Here is a 20,305-nt window from a genome sequence, read left to right as displayed (position 1 = left end):
AGAACCTAGTTCTAGTATAGTTAACCCAACCATCCCAACTAATAATTTCGAACTTAAACCCTCCTTGTTGCAACTAGTGCAACAGAGACAATTCGCAGGTCTCGCTACTGAGAACCCAAACCAACATTTAAAAATTCTTCTTCAATTAGCGGACACCTTTAAAACCAATGGAGCTTCTCTTGAGGCAATATGTTTAAGATTATTCCCTTTATCATGGTTAGATTCCCTTTCACCCAATTCCATTACGACTTGGGATAACCTTAGAAGAGTATTCCTTGCTAGATACTTTCCCCCGAGTAAGACCACCGTTCTTCGAAACCATATAACTAGATTTACCCAGAACCAAGGAGAATCGATGTTCGAAGCTTGGGAGAGATATAAAGAGCTGTTAAGAGCATGCCCACATCATGGTTTAAAAAGTCGGTTAATCATTCAGACCTTCTATAATGGACTTCACTATAACACTAAGATGACCATCGACGCTGCCGCAGGCGGTGCACTGATGAACAAAACTTATCCTGAAGCTAGTGCCCTCATTGAAGATATGGCTCGAAACCATCAATCATGGGGATTCGAACGAGCGACAGTTGAGAAGAGGGAAGCCCAAGGAGGAGTGCATGAACTAAGCTCTATAGACATGATGTAAGATAAAATGGATGTATTAGCCCTTAAGGTCGAGCATATGTGCATAAACCCGAATACTGTAGCCGCAGTTTCGTCGGATTGTGAGATATGTGGAACAAAAGGACACCAATCTGCAGAATGCAGCCTATTAAATGAAACCCACTCTGAGCAAGTGAACTACACCCAAGGGAACCCATACTCGAATACCTATAACCCTGGATGGAGGAATCACCCAAACTTCTCCTATAAAAACAATAACCCTATCCAAAATAATGCACCTCCGAGACAAACTGGTTATCAAGCCCCAAGACCAAATCAACCTATGTAACCTATACCACCAAAGCTGAGCCTTGAGAAAATTATGGAAAATTTTATCACTGCTCATACCCAACAAAACAAAGAGTTCATGAACCAAACATTCACGTTAACGAACTGATTACTCAGTTAGGAACCAAGGTTGACCAAATAGTCACTCATACCAAGATGCTTGAAACCCATATCTCTCAGGTAGCTTTAAACCAAGCCCCTCAGACTACACCTGGAGGACAGTTCCCTGGACAACCTCAACAGAATCCGAGAGGACAAGCTAACGTTATTACCCTATGAAGTGGGAACACTTATGATGAGCCACCAAACCCAAGATTGAGCGAACCCGATACTTCTAAGGAATATACAAGACCCCTGGAAGAAGTAAAGGAACCAAAGGAATCTGAAAAACAGGAAGGTCAAGAAAAAGGAGAAGAACCTAAAGATAAAACTTATGTACAACCCCCGCCATATAAACCACCTATACCATATCCGCAAAGACTCAAACAAACCCAGATCAATAACCAGTATCATAAATTTATTAAAGTTATAGAAAAACTTTACGTAGAAATCCCTTTCACAGAAGCCATCACCCAAATACCTTCTTATGCAAAGTTTCTCAAAGACATCCTTACCAACAAACGTAGACTTGACGATCCGAAGCCTTTGGAATGTAATTCCATTTCCGAGAATAAGTTAGCCAAAAAAGATAAAGATCCTGGAAATTTCTCCATTCCTTGTCTTTTGAGTAGTCATGTCATCGAAAAAGCTTTTCTAGACTTAGGAGCTAGTGTGAGCTTAATGCCTTTAGCAGTTTGTGAGAGGTTAAACTTAGGAGAATTACAACCTACTAAGATATCACTTCAGTTAGCCAATAGATCTATTAAGTATTCGATAGGAATTTTAGAAGATGTCCCTATTAGGATAGGTCAGTTATTTATCCCTACTGATTTCGTTGTCATGGACATCAAAGAGGACAATGATATACCGATCCTTCTAGGTAGACCATTCTTATCAACTGCATGAGCCATAATAGATGTCAAGAGAGGAAAGTTGACCTTTGAGGTAGGTGACGAGAAAATAGAATTTATACTTTTGAAATTTCTTATGGCACCTATGATGGGAGACGCGTGTTATGCCTTAGATATCATTGATGAGTGCGTTAGAGAATTAGAACAAGAAGAAATCATAAAAACAATTAAGTTACCATCAACCCTCATACTGGAAGATGATGACTTTAAGAAACCCTACATCGATGATAACCTCTACGAATGTTTATCCCTTACCCCAGATCCTATGCCATGCCCTAAGAAATCAACCTTAGAACTTAAGGAACTGCCTAAGAATCTGAGATATGAGTTCCTCGATGAAGAGATGAACCATCTAGTTATAGTCAGTGCTACCTTGAGCCAAGAGGAAACGAACCAACTTTTAGATGTTTTACGAAGATATCCCTCAGCCTTAGGATATAATATCTCTGACCTGAAAGGTATAAGCCCATCCGTATGCATGCATCGGATTTCGCTCGAAGAAGATTCAAAGCCCTCCAGAGAACACCAGAGAAGAATAAACCCTATAAAGAGTGATGTTGTTAAAAAGGAAGTTCTTAAGTTACTTGAGGCAGGTATAATCTACCAGATCTCGGATAGTAAGTGGATGAGCCCTGTGCATGTAGTACTTAAAAAGGGAGGCATCACAGTCGTGCAAAATGATAAAGGCGAACATGTAGTAAAACGTTTAGAAGGAGGATGACGGATGTGTATAGATTATAGAAATTTAAATAAAGTAACCAGAAAGGATCATTTCCCTTTACCATTTATAGACCAGATGTTGGAGCGTCTAGCCTGACACTCTTACTTCTTCTATCTAGATGGATACTCTGGATTCTTCCAAATACCTATCCACCCCGAAGATCAAGAAAAAACTACCTTTACATGCCCTTATGGAACTTTTTCCTACAGACGAATGCCATTCGGCCTCTATAATGCCCCAACTACTTTCCAACGTTGCATGATGTTAATCTTTGCAGATTACCTAGATGGTATTATGGAAGTGTTTATGGATTATTTCTCGGTTTGCGGATTTGATTTCCACAATTGTCTTGCTAACCTTGAGAAAATCCTGGAGAGATGCGTGGAGGTGGACCTCGTGCTAAACTGGGAAAAATGTCATTTCATGGTAACCGAAGGAATTGTTTTAGGACATATAGTTTCTGAAAAAGGTATAGAGGTAGATAGAGCTAAAATAGAAGTTATAGAAAACCTAAAACCCCCCAAAACTATCAGAGAAGTCCGAACCTTTCTTGGACACGCTGGATTCTACCGGCGTTTTATCAAGGATTTCTCCAAAATAACTAAACCTTTAACTGGACTTTTAATGAAAGATGCTGAATTCATTTTCGATGGAAAATGTAATGACGCATTTAATCTTTTAAAACAAGCATTAGTATCTGCACCCATTATAAAACCACCTGATTGGTCAGAACCTTTTGAGATAATGTGCGATGCTAGTGATTATGCGATTGGAGCCGTTCTAGGACAAATGAAAGATAAAAAATTACATGCCATTTATTATGCCAGTAGAACCCTAGACGCTACCCAACTTAACTACGCAACAACTGAAAAAGAATTACTCGTTGTAGTCTTCGCTATAGACAAATTTAGATCTTATCTAGTAGGAGCAAAAATTATTGTTTACACTGATCACACTTCCATTCGTTACCTATTAAGTAAAAAAGATGCCAAGCTCAGGTTACTCCAATGGATTATGTTACTACAAGAGTTTAATTTAGATATAAGAGATAAAAAAGGCACTGAAAATGTAATAACTGATCACCTTTCTAGGCTAGAACATCTAAAACCAGATTTAGTACCCATAAATGATGATTTCACCTATGATAGACTGATAGCTAGACTAGAAACCATTGAAGATGATAACCTAGGCCCTCATGAGCACTTCCAAAATTCCTTAGCAGTAAGTAACGTACCCTGGTATGCAGACTTTGTTAATTACCTAGCTGCTGATATCGTACCCCCTGATCTTGACTACCACCACAAGAAGAAGTTCTTCCACGACGTTAGAAACTTTTATTGGGATGAACCACTCATTTTCAAAAGGGGTAAAGATGGCATTTTTCGTCGTTGCGTTCCTGAAGAGGAGGTAAAGAGTATAATAGGGCATTGTCATTCTGCACCCTATGGTGGACATCCGAGCACCTCTAAGACATACGCCAAGATTCTTCAAGCTAGCCTATTCTAGCCTACCATGTGGCGTGATGTCTATGCTTGCATTGTCAAATGTGATAGATGCCAATGCACTGGAAACATTTCAAGGCGTGAAGAAATGCCTCTAAGAAACATTCAGGAAGTAAAACTCTTCGACGTATGGGGTATAGATTTCATGGGACCTTTCCCACCATCCTTAGGAAACAGGTATATCTTAGTAGCTGTAGACTATGTGTCTAAGTCGATTGAAGCCATAGCTGCACCCACAAACGATACTAGGGTGGTGATCAAGCTATTTAAGAACTATATATTCCCTAGATTTGGAACACCACGTTTAGTCATAAGTGATGGAGGATCACACTTCATATCGAGGATATTTGATAAACTTTTAAGAAAATATGAAGTTAGGCATAGAGTAGCAACACCATATCATCCTCAGACTAGTGGCCAAGTAGAAGTATCCAATAGGGAGATAAAACAAATCCTAGAAAAAACAGTTTCAATATCTAGGAGAGACTGGTCTCAGAAGCTTCAAGAAGCACTATGGGCCTACCGAACCGCTTTCAAAACCCCTATAGGAACAATTCCCTACCAACTAGTCTATGGAAAATCCTGTCACTTACCGTTCGAATTAGAGCATAAGGCTTATTGGGCCATTAAAACTTTGAATTTAGACTACCTGACCGCTGGTGAGAAGCGTATCTTAGACATTCACAAACTAGAAGAACTTAGGCAATCTGCCTACGAGAATGCAAAAATATACAAAGAGAGAACAAAAGCCTGGCACGATAAAAGAATAGTAAAGAAAAACTTCAATATAGGCGACCCTGTTCTCCTTTTCAACTCTAGGTTACGACTCTTCCCTGGGAAGCTACGCTCAAGATGGACTGGCCCTTTCGAAGTATCCAAGATTCTGAGATCCGGAGCCGTAGAAATCAAGAATGAAACTTGTAGTCCATTCATTGTAAATGGACAAAGACTAAAGCTCTACGAAGGAGGAGACATTCCAGCATACTACTCAAGCCACACTCTAATTGATCCACCGATTCCTACTACTACTGGTGTATAAATTCTGATTGTCAAGCTAATGACGTTAAACAAGCGCTGCGTGGGAGGCAACCCATGGTTTTTCATTTTACTTTTTCGCATTTATTTAATTTTATTTTTATTTTCACCGAGACTAAATATTTGAATGGTTTGTATTTTCAGGATCCCTTTCCTAACTTTTACAAGATGCAGGATTTCAACGATATGCACGTAGCCTATAGAGATGATGCTCAGAGAGAGCACTACATCGCTCTTTATCAGCGCCCTATGGCGCCCACACGTTATCCAGATCAGTACTGCATGGAGGCACTGGGCATTGAGCCGAGTATCCGATTTCCGAGCCACCAGCTTCATTGGGACGAGTTCACTGACGACCTGAGTAACACCTACTGGAACTTGACATTGAAGTTCCTTAGTTCATTTGATTATGACCCATACTATGGATCAGATGGGTATGCTGCTTTCAGGCTTTTTGGAGTTGAGTACTCTTTCAGCCAGAAAGAGTTCGGTGACCTATTGGGTTTCCAGACCACTCCTGACGCTATCCCCGAGACACCTATGGGATACTTTCTGGGAAAGGAGGTGGAAAAGTTTTGGAGTGATATATCAGGTGGAGGGAGTCAGGATCCTTCTATGTAGCTGTCCCAGGCTATACATAACCCTGCTTTTAGATACTTCCAGATGATACTGGCACATTCCTTCCTAGGAAGACCGGATGCTGAGACATTACTGAGTGAAGAGGAGATCTTCCTACTATTTTATGCATCCTAGTCTCGCCCAGTAGCATGTGGGAACTTTCTGTTATGTGGCCTCAGCGGTGTTTCCAGATCGACCAAAGGAGTCATTCATGCAGGAGGGATCATCACATAGATTGCTATCGCTTTAGGTCTATCTCGCAAGCTGTTACATCTCCGGACCTACTATGGGTACACTACCATGGATATCGACTTTTGCTTGACCAGAGGGTTAATAAGGAGAGCCTCCTTCCACCCATGTCAGTTCAGATTGCTAGTCGATAGCGAGGCGATTCATTATTTCACCCTACCTGATCCTATGACGACTAGTGTGCATGATCCAACAAACTGGAGTTATGCTCTGGAGGGCCAGGGAGAGACTATCGAGGAGCCGAGATCACCATCTATTGCTGAGTATATGCCTACACCACCTTCTCCCAGGATCATTGTATTCTCTAACAATTTATCATTGCAGACCCCAGACATCCGCATCCAGATCGCAGAATGTCGTAGAGAGATCGCAGAGCTTAGACAGGAGGTGGCTGACCTCACCTTACAGATGGGAGTATGTGATCTCACACACGCTACCGAGGCCGACTATTTATACCAGGAGATCGCAGAGCTTAGGCAGGAGATAGCCTTGCTCCGTGGATCTACTCAGGAAGACGAACCTCCTACTATATGGTCTTACCATCTCATTTTATATATATATGTTTTATGTTTGTTTATTTTAGTTACATTCTTTTATTATAGTTGTTTATTTATTTTTTAGTCTAATGTTTAAATTTTATTTTTATAAAATTATGCAAGCCTCATGTTACTAGGAAATTACAAGACAAACGTTATCTGGACCCCCTAAACCAAAAAGACAACGAGAAGCCCAAGCCAAAATGACCAAAATCCGGCCCAACCGAATTTTGCCTTGTGGCGCCTGCAATAGATGTTGTGGCGCCCGCCACAGCGTCTGTATAAGCTCGGGGCAAACTCCTTTTCTTCACCATTTTCACACCTTCAAACCTTCAAAACCCATTTTTCCACCTTGCAAAAACGCCCTTGAACCCCACAAAAGCTCACACATTTCCCATCTTCACACCATACAAATCATTTTCCCGACTTCCATTTTCATTTTCATCCGTCAAATCTCATAAAAAATACACCTTTTTACATACCCATCTTCATCTTCTTCATCATATTGCAAGAGCTACATAATGGAATTCAATGGATTCATTCTTCGAGGAGGGAAACCGGGAGATAGGCAAAGGAAGATTATCGAACGGTTGCAAAATCGGGAGATCCTCCCGACAAGGTATGTCGATGAAAATTGTCTTTACACTTTGGGTATCTACCATAGCATTTTTTATTTATTAGATAATTTAGGTTTTCATACTATCTTTTCAAACAAAGAACCTACCTTTGAGTGATTGACAATCGAATTTTTAAGTTCTTTAATCTATATTGTCAATCCTAACACTGCTAGCACAGTTGGTACTGTCCGATTTAGAATGTTTGCTGTTGAATATGAATTCAGTACCGACGAACTAGCAAGCCTGTTAGGTATTCCTCATGGAGACGGTGCTATTTGTGAGGCCCATTTGGATTCAGATTGGTCAGTCGAGGTGTTTTCCTTTTGGCAGAGATTGTCAAACACTTCCATAAATTCTTTTGAAGGAATTCTTGCCTCGACTATCCATAACCCGACCATCAGAGTTTTTAGATATCTGTTGGCATGTACTATTTTTGGCCGGGAGAATCCAAATAAGGTCAATGCTCGAGAGCTTCTATTTTTACAAGGAGACCTCACAAATAGAATAATTAATTCAGTCCCGTTCATGCTCGCGCATATGGCTTTAACTTCAAATAAAACGGGACCGATTGTTTTCGGTGGATTGATTACGTCTATTGCTCGGGCGCTTAACCTGAACAATGAGATAGCTATCCTAGATCCCTTACCTCCTCGCACAATCAACCTAAAATTTCTGAGAGACATGAAATTATGCCGATTGAGGAGAGAAGGAGGCTATGTTCTTATGGTTCATGGTGTAGCTATCCCATCTGTTGTTTTACCATGCACTAGACATACTGATGTACGTGATGAAAGGAATTGGACCTATGTTTTAGATGCTCCACCTGTTTTGGGTCCTCTTCCTCCTAATGTTCCTGATGAGGAGGGACACGACACTAATGATGAATATGATCGGAGAGAGAGATCTCCTGCACCTCATGTGTCCCCCCATCATCCTTCACCACCACACACCGCACCATCTTCTTCTTTTGCAGGTACTGCTCCTGGCTTTTATATTACAGAAGAGATGTGGCGTGACCACATGGCTAGAGAGAAAAGGTGTGACGACCTACTCTCTACAATCCAATAACAACTGGCGAATAACATGAGCTTCATGCAAGAATCGCAGCGGAGGACAGATAGATCCTATGACACTGTTTTACAGTCCCTGCAAACGATCACAAACATGCGAGCCCGTCAACAACAATACCACCGTCAACATACTGCACTCATCGAAGCCACTCAAGGTTCCATTTTGGGTAACCTTCGAGAGGTGAGGACTGCTCAGGATGCCCTACAGGCCAGGATGGATCAGAGAGATCGTCGTCGTACTGTCGCATCACGCAAAAAACCGGCGGGAAAACAAGAACAACAGAGCCGCCACCGTGCGTTATTTATCCCAAAAGAGGGAAAGGAAACGCTCAGAGTAAACCTGGAAAAGGACATGGTCTCGCGACCAAAGAGAATGGGATCGGGAGTCGGTTATGCGAAGGGAAGGTATTAGCACCCCTACGCATCCGTCGTACTCGACGGGATCCACGCACAATAGAAAGGAAAATGGTTGCTAAAACACTGCTCAAAACACACACACACTGGCTGAAAGAGACACAAGAAACTGACTGAAACTGACTCGGCAGGACATCGTATCCTGGGCCTACTTAGTCTATCAGGCATAGACATCAGAGTCGAAGTAGTTCGGACTGGGGAAACGACACATGCTCGCTAGGATATCGCATCCTATGCATACGTATCTTCTCGGACGAGAGAAGAATCAGAGCATTCGTAGCTCGGCTGACACGCACACAAACAAACACAGGCAAAGGCAAACGTGGAGCCTGAATGCCAATCACTGGACTTACATCAGCATCCGAACCAAAACGCACTCAAGAAGGCAAACATAGAGCCCAAATGCCAATCATTGGACTTACATCAGCATCCGAACCAAACACACGCACACTGGAACCTAACTGCCACTCGATGGACTTACATCAGCTTCCAAGCACACAACAAAGCAAAACAAAGACACAGGCGCCCGGAGAGATCTGCTCATCTCCTGCCTACGTACCTCATCTGGTATGAGGATCAGGGCGACGTAGTTCCCCTACAGAGGGATACAGGACTAGCCTAACCAGATAACAGAGGGAGACACAACTAGGGAGACTACGACTCGAGCCTAGATGTTATCATGCAAATCATCCCTAAGTTAAGGTTTCTAGCTAACTGGCACAGGGAGCCAGCCTATCCTAGTCATGACTTGCACAGGAAGCAAGCCACACACACACTTAACTTGCACAGGAAGCAAGCCAAGCAAAACCTAACTTGCACAGGAAGCAAGTCTAAACTACCCCTAACTTGCACAGGAAGCAAGTCAAACAAACATACAAGCACAGATAGCACACACTATACACAAGCAAGTGGCTCAAACAAGGGTTAGGTTTTAGTTGAGGGGTCATATCAACCTCAACAAACAAACCTCTGGAACTGGGTGAATGTGCTCTTAACCTTGCCATTGAGGGTCTAAGGTGAAGCAGATGAAAGGTGAGTGAAGATAAGACTTCACAGCTCTTATCCCTGGCCTGGGAGGGCTTAAGACAAGAATGTGTGGGTTCAGAAAGTGGGAACCCTTCTACACATTTGAAACTGACTCAACTGTACATTTGTACAAGATCTTGGGTTTGTATCTGCAATGCATCAACACAGTGGTGTGAGCAAAGCAGATGACACACAGAATAGCAAGGGATAGGTTGCTTGTCCCTTGGGTTCTGCCAATTGCCTCTTCACTTAGGAGGTCTTTGACTCTATGCAAGGACAAAAGTAAACAGTCACAAACATTGCCTCTTAAGGAGGACTTCAGACAGTTGCCTGGCCAAGTAACAAGCCAGGTTTTCCAGACTACATGAAGATTAGAAGTATACCTCAATGCAAATTGCTTATACAAGCAAAGCAAAGCAAAAGTTCACAAGGAACTGAGCAACTAAAGTACCTGAAACAGTCAAGCAGTCATTAGTACACAACCTCAAACAAAGCAAAAGGAAACAGAAGTTAACAGTCAGTCAGAAGCAAATGGATGTGCAAGGCACAAGGCTCAAGGCATGTGAGCCAAGCCACCTACAAAACAAACAAGTTAGACAATGATATTTAAGCAAGCTCAATCAAAAAGAATTGGTCTCATTGGTTATTTGTTGGTCAACCTGAAAACATGAGCTCAAAGGTGAGTAACAGGACCACTAGGACAAGCCTAGGGTCAAAAATGAATGAAAAAGTCAAAACAGCAAGCAATGCCCAATAAAAATCAAGTTCAAACATTTAAGAAACAAACCCAATTGGTTTCACATTCATATCAATCATCATCATCATTTCATGAACAAATTAGGTCAGAACATGGCATTTAGAAGCTCATAGAAGTCAACAGCAAGACTTGCATCAAAACCAATCTCAAACATTTCCAAAAATCACCAAATAAATCATGATCAATCACAACCCATAGCATGGTAAGCATGTCAAATTTCATCCCATTTGGACAAGTGGAAGGCATTCAATAAAAATCAGAAAGTCAAAGCAATTTTGAACATGCTCAATGAAGTCAACCAAACATGCATCAACTTAAAAAATTCATAAATCAGAGATGGCATATGATAAATGAATGGGACTAAAACCATGGCAAAGATGAGGATGTCTAGTTATCTCATGTAAAATTTCATATCCATCTAATAAAGTGTGAGAATTTCACAAATGAAATGGGAACAAGTGTCACAAAAAGTCAACATATGACCAAGCAGGGGAGAAAATCTCAAACAATTAGGAAATGCCACAAATAATTCCAAGAAAATTCACATGTAAACTAGACATACAAGAGTAGGTTCATGCAAAAAATCAGCTCAATTGGAGGTCAAGAAGCATGGTAATGAAAATCATGAAGTTGGACATCAATGGTGTGACACAAATTGTCACACCCTAATTCAAAAATTCATAACTCACAAACCAGCAATGATAAATTCACAAACTCTACACCAAAATCACCATGAGTGTGTCTAGTTTGAGCACAAAACATTTGGGAGCCATTGGATAAAGTATCATCATTTCACAAATGTTTTGGCAAAGTGTGCAAAATGTGCATACATGTCACAAACCCTAATACCAATTAAAATCCATTGATCACAAAATTCTGGAAAAATTATGATAAAAAAGTAGAGATCATGATGAAGCTAATGCAAAAAATCCCATTAAATTTGGATTAAAATTGGATGCGCCATGATTTTTCAAAGATTGGTCACAAAATGGAATAAGAATTAAGAAAACAACACATTTTAATATGTCCCATGCCACGCCAGTGGCAATTTTGTAATTCCCAGGGTCACTAATTGAAACACGGTCGTTTAGGGTCAGGGCTGGAAATGTTCTGATTGGGCAAGGGGGCTGGAACAGTAACGAAAGCATGCACATACGTGAATGAAGAAAAAATCTGGAAAAAATGGCTAGGGTTTACTGTAGCAGTATGACGCTTCATCTCTCCCAAAATCGTGGAAAATAAAAATGCCCAGAAATGTAAATCGAACACATCGTGGTAATCATCAAGCAACACACATCAACATTCCAAACTCCATTTTCATTAAATCGAGCTAAGCAAGCAAAAACAAAATCGAGCATCAACCTTTAAACCACCACAACTTTCAGTAAACTTAATCATTTTCAAAACTAAAACCATCAGTGAACTCAGCATTAAGAGACCTATCCAAAGCATGCACTGATTTAACAAAATAAGGAGATCGAATTTTTACCAAAATGGAAGAACAGTCGAGATACAGATGTTGTTTGATGTTTTAAGCTCGAAACAGCTCCCCTGTGGACCTCCAAATGATGGATGATGAAGAATGTTTGGCTTGAAATGGCTTGGTTTGGCTCTAAATAGCTTCTGCCATTAATGAAGCTCTTCCAAAACAGTCCATGAAAGTGGTTTCCAGTTGAGATTCGAGGCTTGGAATCAGCTCCAAATGGTGGGTATATGATGTAGTAAGCAAGGCAATGTTGTGTGCTTCACAATTTTTTCACAAAAAATTCAAAGATGGAAAGATGGAGATTTTTTGAGAGAGTGAGAATTCTGTTGGTTTTTGCAGCTGCTACTAGGGTTCTCACTTGCAGAAAATAATCTCTAAGTACTCTGTTTGATAGTACCAAGCATGGTCCATGAAATGGTGGGATAGATTTGGTGAGAAATGTACTTTTTTTTCAAGTTTCAAGCAAGTTGGCATGGGTGTATGTACTTGCACGAATTTGACTTTGAACATGCTGCAAATAACATTCCAAGCAAGTTCCAATTGGCCAAAATGATGGAAAAGGTTTATTTCAAAACTTTAAATTTTCACTTCACTTGAAATTTAAACATGATAGGTTCAAAAGTGCCATTTTGATCCATAAGGTTTTGGTACATGAAAGTTACATTTTTGGAAAGAGGGGATCAAATGTGACTTGTAGGAAAAAACCCCACCAAAATTGGCCAAATGGTTTGGGAGATATGGCCTTTTGAAGTTCAAAAATTTCTGAAAACGATTCGATCATAACTTGCCAACCATACATGGGAATTGAGTGTTCTTGGACTTTTTGGAAATGGGAGAACAAGATCTTCAACTTTCATGTTGGGAAAAAATTCATTTGAAGCTTGTATCATGATGTAAGTTTGAGGATCAAGACTTTCCATTTTGGGCAGGTTTCAGTTACAGGTCCAGTTTCCATTTTTGGAAATTTCCGATCTGGCTTCAAATTCTTCCATGATGGTGTTTGACATGATACATGAGGCTTATATGGACATGAATGAGACCTCTCAAACCAATTTCCATCATCAAATCACTGATTAAATGGACAGTTGACCAACAGTTGACTTTTAGGGTTTCTGACTGACTGTGCATTGACTGATGACTTCTGAACATCCAATCCTTGACCAAAACACTTCAAATGGATCCCCAAGTCATGTGAACATGTTGGACCGACCCTAGGGCCTTGGCTCCTTGAGAATTGTGCTTGCTTGCCTGACTGACTGATCTCCTGACCAGTTTGACCTAATTTCTTGATTGGCTTGCACTTGAGGCAAAATGGGACAATGCAATGCTATGCAGTGGACCATGTTATGCTATGACTTAATATGAGAATGTATGTACAATGATAGGTGCAAATTTGAGGTGCTACAGCTGCCCCTATTCAATCAGCTGGGAACCCGAACGGATGAGAGCAACGGCTGTCAGACTTTCAGGGTAAACAGGGATTGAATACCAAAGAACCGTAGAAATTTGCACTCTGCCGGATATGATACGAGGAGAACCATGTCATTTACCGATGACAACTGCACGACAACTTCAGAAAAGCAAAACCATTTACCGATGGTTAAAAACTTGATATTTACCGATATCAACTTCAACGAGACCATTTACCGATGGCTGCTGGGAAACAAATTCTGAAAAGCGAAACCATTTACCGATGGTTAAAACTTGATATTTACCGATATCAACTTTAACAAGGCCATTTACCGATGGCTGCTGCAACTGGGAATTCGATATTTACCGATATCGAAGAAAACTGGGCCATTTACCGATGGCAGATAAAACTGGGCATTCAATATTTACCGATATCGAAGCATACGGGGCCATTTACCGATGGCGTCTCCACTTGGGGAGGAACAAAATCTTTGTTGTGTAATCAGACAAGACGTTTACCGACGACTTCTGGGGATCTAGATTTTATCAACAAGGAATCAAAGCATGACCAGACATTTACCGGTGACTGGGATGAGACTCGACGTTTACCGACATCGAAAGATGATGTTTACTGACGTCAAAAGAATGACCAGACATTTACCGATGACTGGGAATGAGAAATTTATTGGGGAGATACAAACAAATATTCGCAACCGGAAACCAGACAGGACATTTACAGATGACTCTACTGGGGATTTCTAGCTGGGGATTATCAGACATTTACCGATGACTGCAGAAAAGACTCGATGTTTACCGACATCGAAAGATGATGTTTATCGACATCAAAAAATGACCAGACATTTACCGATGACTGGGGAGAAAACCCGATGTTTACAGACACCGAAACAATGATGACCCGACATTTACTGATGACTGGAGAGAAAATCCGATGTTTACAGACACCGAAACAATGGTGACCAGACATTTACTGATGACTGGAGAGAATACCCGATGTTTACAGACACCGAAACAATGGTGTTTACCGACACCAACAATGAAACACACGCGAGTGCTAGTATGACACTTACCGGTATCACGAGAACGACTTTTTAGATATGTCAAGGCAAGGTTGACCACTTGCTGGGGTCTCACTGGGGAGAAACAAACTTTCTGTCACCAACGGGTGAGGTAATAAACCTTTGCGGGGATATCAATCCTGAATGCTGTCAAGAGCAACTGTAGCAGACTTGCTGTGCTGATGTTTAATGAAATGATCCGCCTCTGCCGGGGATACGGTCTGGTGAGGTTAACACATGAATGCATATGTTTGAATTTTTCTATGGCGTAATGCTCCATATTGAATGGGAATGCTACGCAGTTTTGACGATGCAATGATTACTACATGCAAAATGCAAAATGACGAAAAACTCCGGCTGGGGAGCCAAAACTGATTGGGTACTCCTACTCTGCGGGGAGACTCTGCAAGGAGAGCAACGAATTTCTCACTCATGTTGGAGAATAGCACTGCTGCTGGGGGAAAGGTAAACTCCGCTGGGGATATCCTTCAGTCCACAAATAAGAAAAATGTTGGAGATAAATTTCAATGAACCTGCCTCACTCGGGGAGGAAATCGGCAAATACAGGCCTGCTGGGGGGATAGGCAATCCTTAGATCTGTTGGGGAATAGAAGGCACTATCCACAGACGTCTCCGCAGGGGAACATAGCTCTGATAGCTTCCAAACTTGCTTGGGGAAAATATCTGCTGAGGAAACGTCCTCACAGATGCCAATCTGAAAAACAGCACAACAAAATGCCCCCAGGGGATACATGGACAAGATACGCTCAAGTGTCCTCAACATTCAAAATGATTTTCAAATGTTTTGTCATCCTGCAAGCTACTGTTCAGCCTTCATGTTTTTATATGCAATGCTTATCAAAAAATTCGGACATTTTTGCAAACAAAACAGTAAAAATAAAAACCAAAGAGCTATTTATCTGAATAACGACTTTTATTGATTGAAAATGCGCCTGAAGAGGCAAATACATTGGGAAGCAATTCCTAGAAAGAGGTAATTGCGCACAAAAGGAAAAATCTATCCTAATGGCAACGTGAACACGACATCCACTATTTCCCAATTCTGTTATAACTCACAGATCATCAGTTTTCCTCCCAACTCCGTGCTTTCTGAGAAGAACGACTGGACGGATCACATCTTTCGAGATGGCAGATGACAAAGCTTGATGAGGTACAGACAACTCAGACTGTAGTCTTCGCTTTAATCCCTAATTTTTGCCTGGATCGCCCTTTCGGGTTTTCAATCCACCGGGATACCCATTTTTGCCTAAGCCGCCCTTGCGGGTTTTCGACTTACCGGGTGTACAAATTCTTTTCATTTTATCCCTAATTTTTGCCCGAACCTTTCCTTTCTGTTTTTTTGGTTCGCCGGGATGCCCTTTTTTGCCTGGACTCTTTTTTTCTTTTTGTCCAGCGGGTCAATTTATGCGAAGTATTTTTTGACTACATCTGAGTTAACAGGAGACGGAAAATCTTCACCATCCATAGTTGTAAGCATCAAGGCTCCACCGGAGAAGACCTTCTTCACAACATATGGACCTTCATAATTAGGAGTCCACTTGCCCCTGTTATCTGCACCGGGAGGGAGGATCCTTTTCAAAACTAGATCACCGATCTGATAGCTTCGAGGACGCACTTTCTGATCAAAGGCTCGCTTCATCCTTCTCTGATACAACTGTCCATGACATACAGCTGCTAGCCGTCTCTCCTCGATAAGGCTCAACTCGTTAAACCTTGTTCGAATCCACTCGGCTTCGTCCAGCTTGACATCCAATAAAACTCTCAGAGAAGGAATCTCCACTTCAACAGGTAGGACAACTTCCATACCATATACAAGGGAGTAAGGGGTTGCCCCGGTCGACGTACGTACTGAGGTACGGTACCCATGCAAAGCGAAAGGCAGCATCTCATGCCAATCCTTGTACGTAACGACCATCTTCTGCACAATCTTCTTGATATTCTTGTTTGCCGCTTCTACAGCACCATTCATCTTCGGTCTGTAAGGAGAAGAATTGTGATGTTCAATCTTGAAATCTTTACAAAGCTCTTTCATCATCTTGTTGTTGAGATTCGAACCATTGTCAGTGATGATTCTCTCAGGAACTCCATAACGACATATGATTTCTTTCTTGATGAACCGGGTAACCACTTGTTTGGTAACGTTAGCATAGGAAGCTGCTTCCACCCATTTGGTGAAATAATCAATCGCAACCAAGATGAAGCGATGTCCATTCGAAGCAGTAGGCTCAATCTTCCCAATCATATCAATGCCCCACATGGCAAACGGCCAAGGCGAATTCATGACATTCAGAGGGCTTGGTGGTACATGCACCTTATCAGCATAAATTTGACACTTATGGCACTTCCGAGCATACTTGAAACAATCGGATTCCATAGTCATCTAGTAATAACCCGCTCTCAACAATTTCTTAGCCATTGCATGTCCGCCGGCATGAGTACCGAAGGAACCTTCATGAACTTCCTGCATTAACATGTCCGCCTCGGGTCTGTCCACGCATCTGAGCAAGACCATGTCAAAGTTTCTCTTATACAACACATCATCCTGATTCAAATAGAAGCTTCCAGCTAGCCTTCTCAGGGTTTTCTTGTCATTCTTCGACGCACCTTCAGGATACTCCTGAGTCTTGAGGAAGTTCTTGATGTCATAATACCACGGCTTCTCATCAATCACAACAGACTCGGCTGCAAACACATACGCAGGCCTCTCGAGTCGATTCACCGCAACATGTGGCACATGATTCCACCAATGAACTTTGATCATTGACGACAAAGTAGCCAAGGCATCAGCCATTTGATTCTCATCCCGGGGGACATGATACAACTTCACCTTCTTGAAGAACGTCAGTATTCTTCTGGTGTAATCTCTATACGGAATCAAATGCGGCTGATTCGTATTCCAATCTCCATTGACCTGATTGATCACTAGAGCTGAATCTCCAAATATGTCAAGTGTTTTGATCCTCAGATCAATGGCTTCTTCTATCCCCATGATACAAGCCTCGTACTCAGCTTCATTGTTGGTGACGTCGATTGTCAATCTGGCAGAGAAAGGTATATGAGCACCTTTGGGATTGATCAATACTGCCCCAACACCATTACCATTCATATTCACAGCCCCATCAAACATCAGTGTCCATTTGTCATCTGGATCCGGTCCTTCCTCGACAAGAGGCTCTTCGCAATCTTTCATCTTAAGATACATGATGTCTTCATCAGGGAATTCAAACATCATAGGCTGATAATCTTCAATCGGTTGCTCGGCGAGGTAGTCTGACAGAATACTACCTTTGATGGCCTTTTGTGACGTGTACTGAATATCATATTCTGTTAGAATCATCTGCCAACGAGCAACGCGTCCGGTGAGAGCCGGTTTCTCAAAGATGTACTTCACTGGATCCATCTTAGAAATCAATAAGGTAGTATGGTTCAACATATACTGCCTCAGTCGGCGAGCAGCCCAGGCCAAAGCACAACAAGTTTTCTCGAGCAGTGAATATCTTGTTTCACAGTCGGTAAACTTTTTGCTAAGGTAGTATATGGCATGCTCTTTTCGACCAGACTCGTCATGCTGTCCCAATACACACCCCATCGAGTTCTCAGTCACTGACAGGTACATTATCAGAGGTCTCCCTGGAACTGGAGGTATAAGAATTGGAGGTTTCTGTAAATACTCTTTGATTTTGTCAAAAGCTTTCTGACAGTCATCATTCCACTTGATCGCTTGATTCTTTCTAAGCAGTTTGAAAATTGGTTCGCACGTGGCTGTTAGGTGAGATATGAACCTTGCAATGTAGTTCAATCTCCCTAAAAACCCACGGACTTGCTTCTCCGTTTTTGGTTCAGGCATCTCTTGAATAGCTTTGACTTTCGCTGGATCAACCTCAATCCCTTTCTCACTGACAATGAAGCCTAGAAGCTTTCCTGATCTCACCCCAAACGTACACTTGTTCGGATTCAACCTCAGCTTGAACTTTCTCAACCGGTCAAACAACTTCTGCAAATTAACCAGGTGCTCCTCTTCTGTCTGCGACTTCGCAATCATATCATCTACGTACACTTCAATTTCTTTGTGCATCATGTCATGAAAGAGAGTCGTCATTGCCCTCTGATAGGTAGCACCAGCATTTTTTAGCCCAAATGGCATCACCTTATAGCAGAACGTGCCCCAAGGTGTAATGAATGTCGTCTTTTCCATATCTTCTGGCGCCATCTTGATCTGATTATATCCAGAGAAACCATCCATGAAAGAGAATACCGAGGATTGAGCCGTATTATCAACCAATACATCGATGTGAGGTAATGGGAAATCATCTTTCGGACTCGCTCTATTCAAATCCCGGTAGTCGACACACATTCTGACTTTGCCATCCTTCTTCGGCACAGGAACGATGTTGGCCACCCATGGGGGATAACTTGTAACAGCCAAAAAACCCGCGTCCCACTGCTTCTGAACCTCTTCCTTGATCTTAGTTGCCATATCAGGACTCGTTCTACGAAGCTTCTGCTTGACTGAAGGACATCCTTCTCTAAGAGGTAATCGATGCACCACAATGTCTGTATCTAAACCAGGCATATCTTGATACGACCAGGCGAACACCTCCACATATTCTCTCAGCATCTCAATCAGCCTCCTCTTGACAGAGTCCTCTAAAGCAGCCCCAATCTTGATTTCTCTTTTGGCGTCCTCAGTACCCAAATTAACAACCTCCAACTCCTCCTGATGAGGTTGGATGACCCTTTCCTCCTGCTTCAACAATCTGACCAATTCTGCAGGGAGTTCACAGTCTTCCTCACTCTCCTCTTCAGCTTGGTAGATGGGATTGTCGAAATCATACTGAGCCATAACAGAACTGTTCATAGTGAATGCCATAAGATCGCTTCTGCATGTTTAATGCTTTGTTTTAGAAAAAAGAGTTCAATAAAGTCACAAAAAACAAAAACATTGCCATTTTTATTGTTTTGAAAAAGGATGAAAACAAAAAATAGAAAGACAGGGATCACAAAGTTTGATTTCAAAAAATGTCCTTCATTAATGATAATCATTAAAACATGATGAGGCCCTACAATGAATCACTACGCCTTGGGCAGATCGTAGGATTTTCATGCAAAATGACAAAACAACAGAAAATTACTCTGTCAGAAGAGTAACTTGAACCACTTCTTCAGCCGTCCAGTTGTTGATAGACCCCCCTGGTGCACACGGGCGAACCCAGTTGTCCAGATCACTATCACTGTCACAGTCTTCACTACCGGTTGCAGAGACGTCGCCATGATTCATCTGCCCAGCGCTGGTAAAGGTACTCGGACCCGCTTGACCATTCTGCTCTGCTTGGAGAGGCTCATAACCAACGCCAAATTTGTCTTCCTTAACAGGCAAGTCCACCATCTTGCCCCAGCCTTCAGTTTTGCCAGAATCAACAACCTCCTTAGCCTGCTTGTAAGAAGTAATTGAAGCACCTGGCTTACTCTGCTCAGCGTACGCCACTTTCTCAAGAGCCACAGTCTCAAACGCCTGGCATAAGGTTTCGTGGATCTCGCCATCTACCTCAACATACTTGAACGAGGATAGATGACTCACCAGAATCTCTTCTTCACCGCACACAGTCACAATCTGACCGTTCCAGACATACTTGAGTTTTTGATGGAGAGTCGACGAGACTGCCCCTGCTGCATGAATCCATGGACGCCCCAATAAACAACTATAGGCGGGCTGGATGTCCATAACATAGAAGATGATATCGAATACCTCAGGACCTATCTTCACAGGCAAGGTAACTTCCCCACACACAGAACGTTTGGATCCGTC

General features: G+C 41.9%; 1 non-coding gene across 1 annotated transcript; it reads right to left on the bottom strand.

Moving 5' to 3' along the window:
- Positions 1–307: 307 nt before the first annotated feature.
- LOC127115986 (small nucleolar RNA R71) lies at positions 308–414 on the bottom strand. The gene has a single exon (XR_007800980.1). It is a non-coding gene; the product is annotated as a small nucleolar RNA R71 (small nucleolar RNA).
- Positions 415–20,305: the final 19,891 nt, after the last annotated feature.

This window comes from Lathyrus oleraceus, chromosome 1, assembly GCF_024323335.1.
Source record: "Lathyrus oleraceus cultivar Zhongwan6 chromosome 1, CAAS_Psat_ZW6_1.0, whole genome shotgun sequence".
NCBI lineage: Eukaryota > Viridiplantae > Streptophyta > Magnoliopsida > Fabales > Fabaceae > Lathyrus > Lathyrus oleraceus.
Note: the sequence above shows the minus strand (reverse complement) of the source record. Positions and strands in the feature narration are given on the sequence as shown.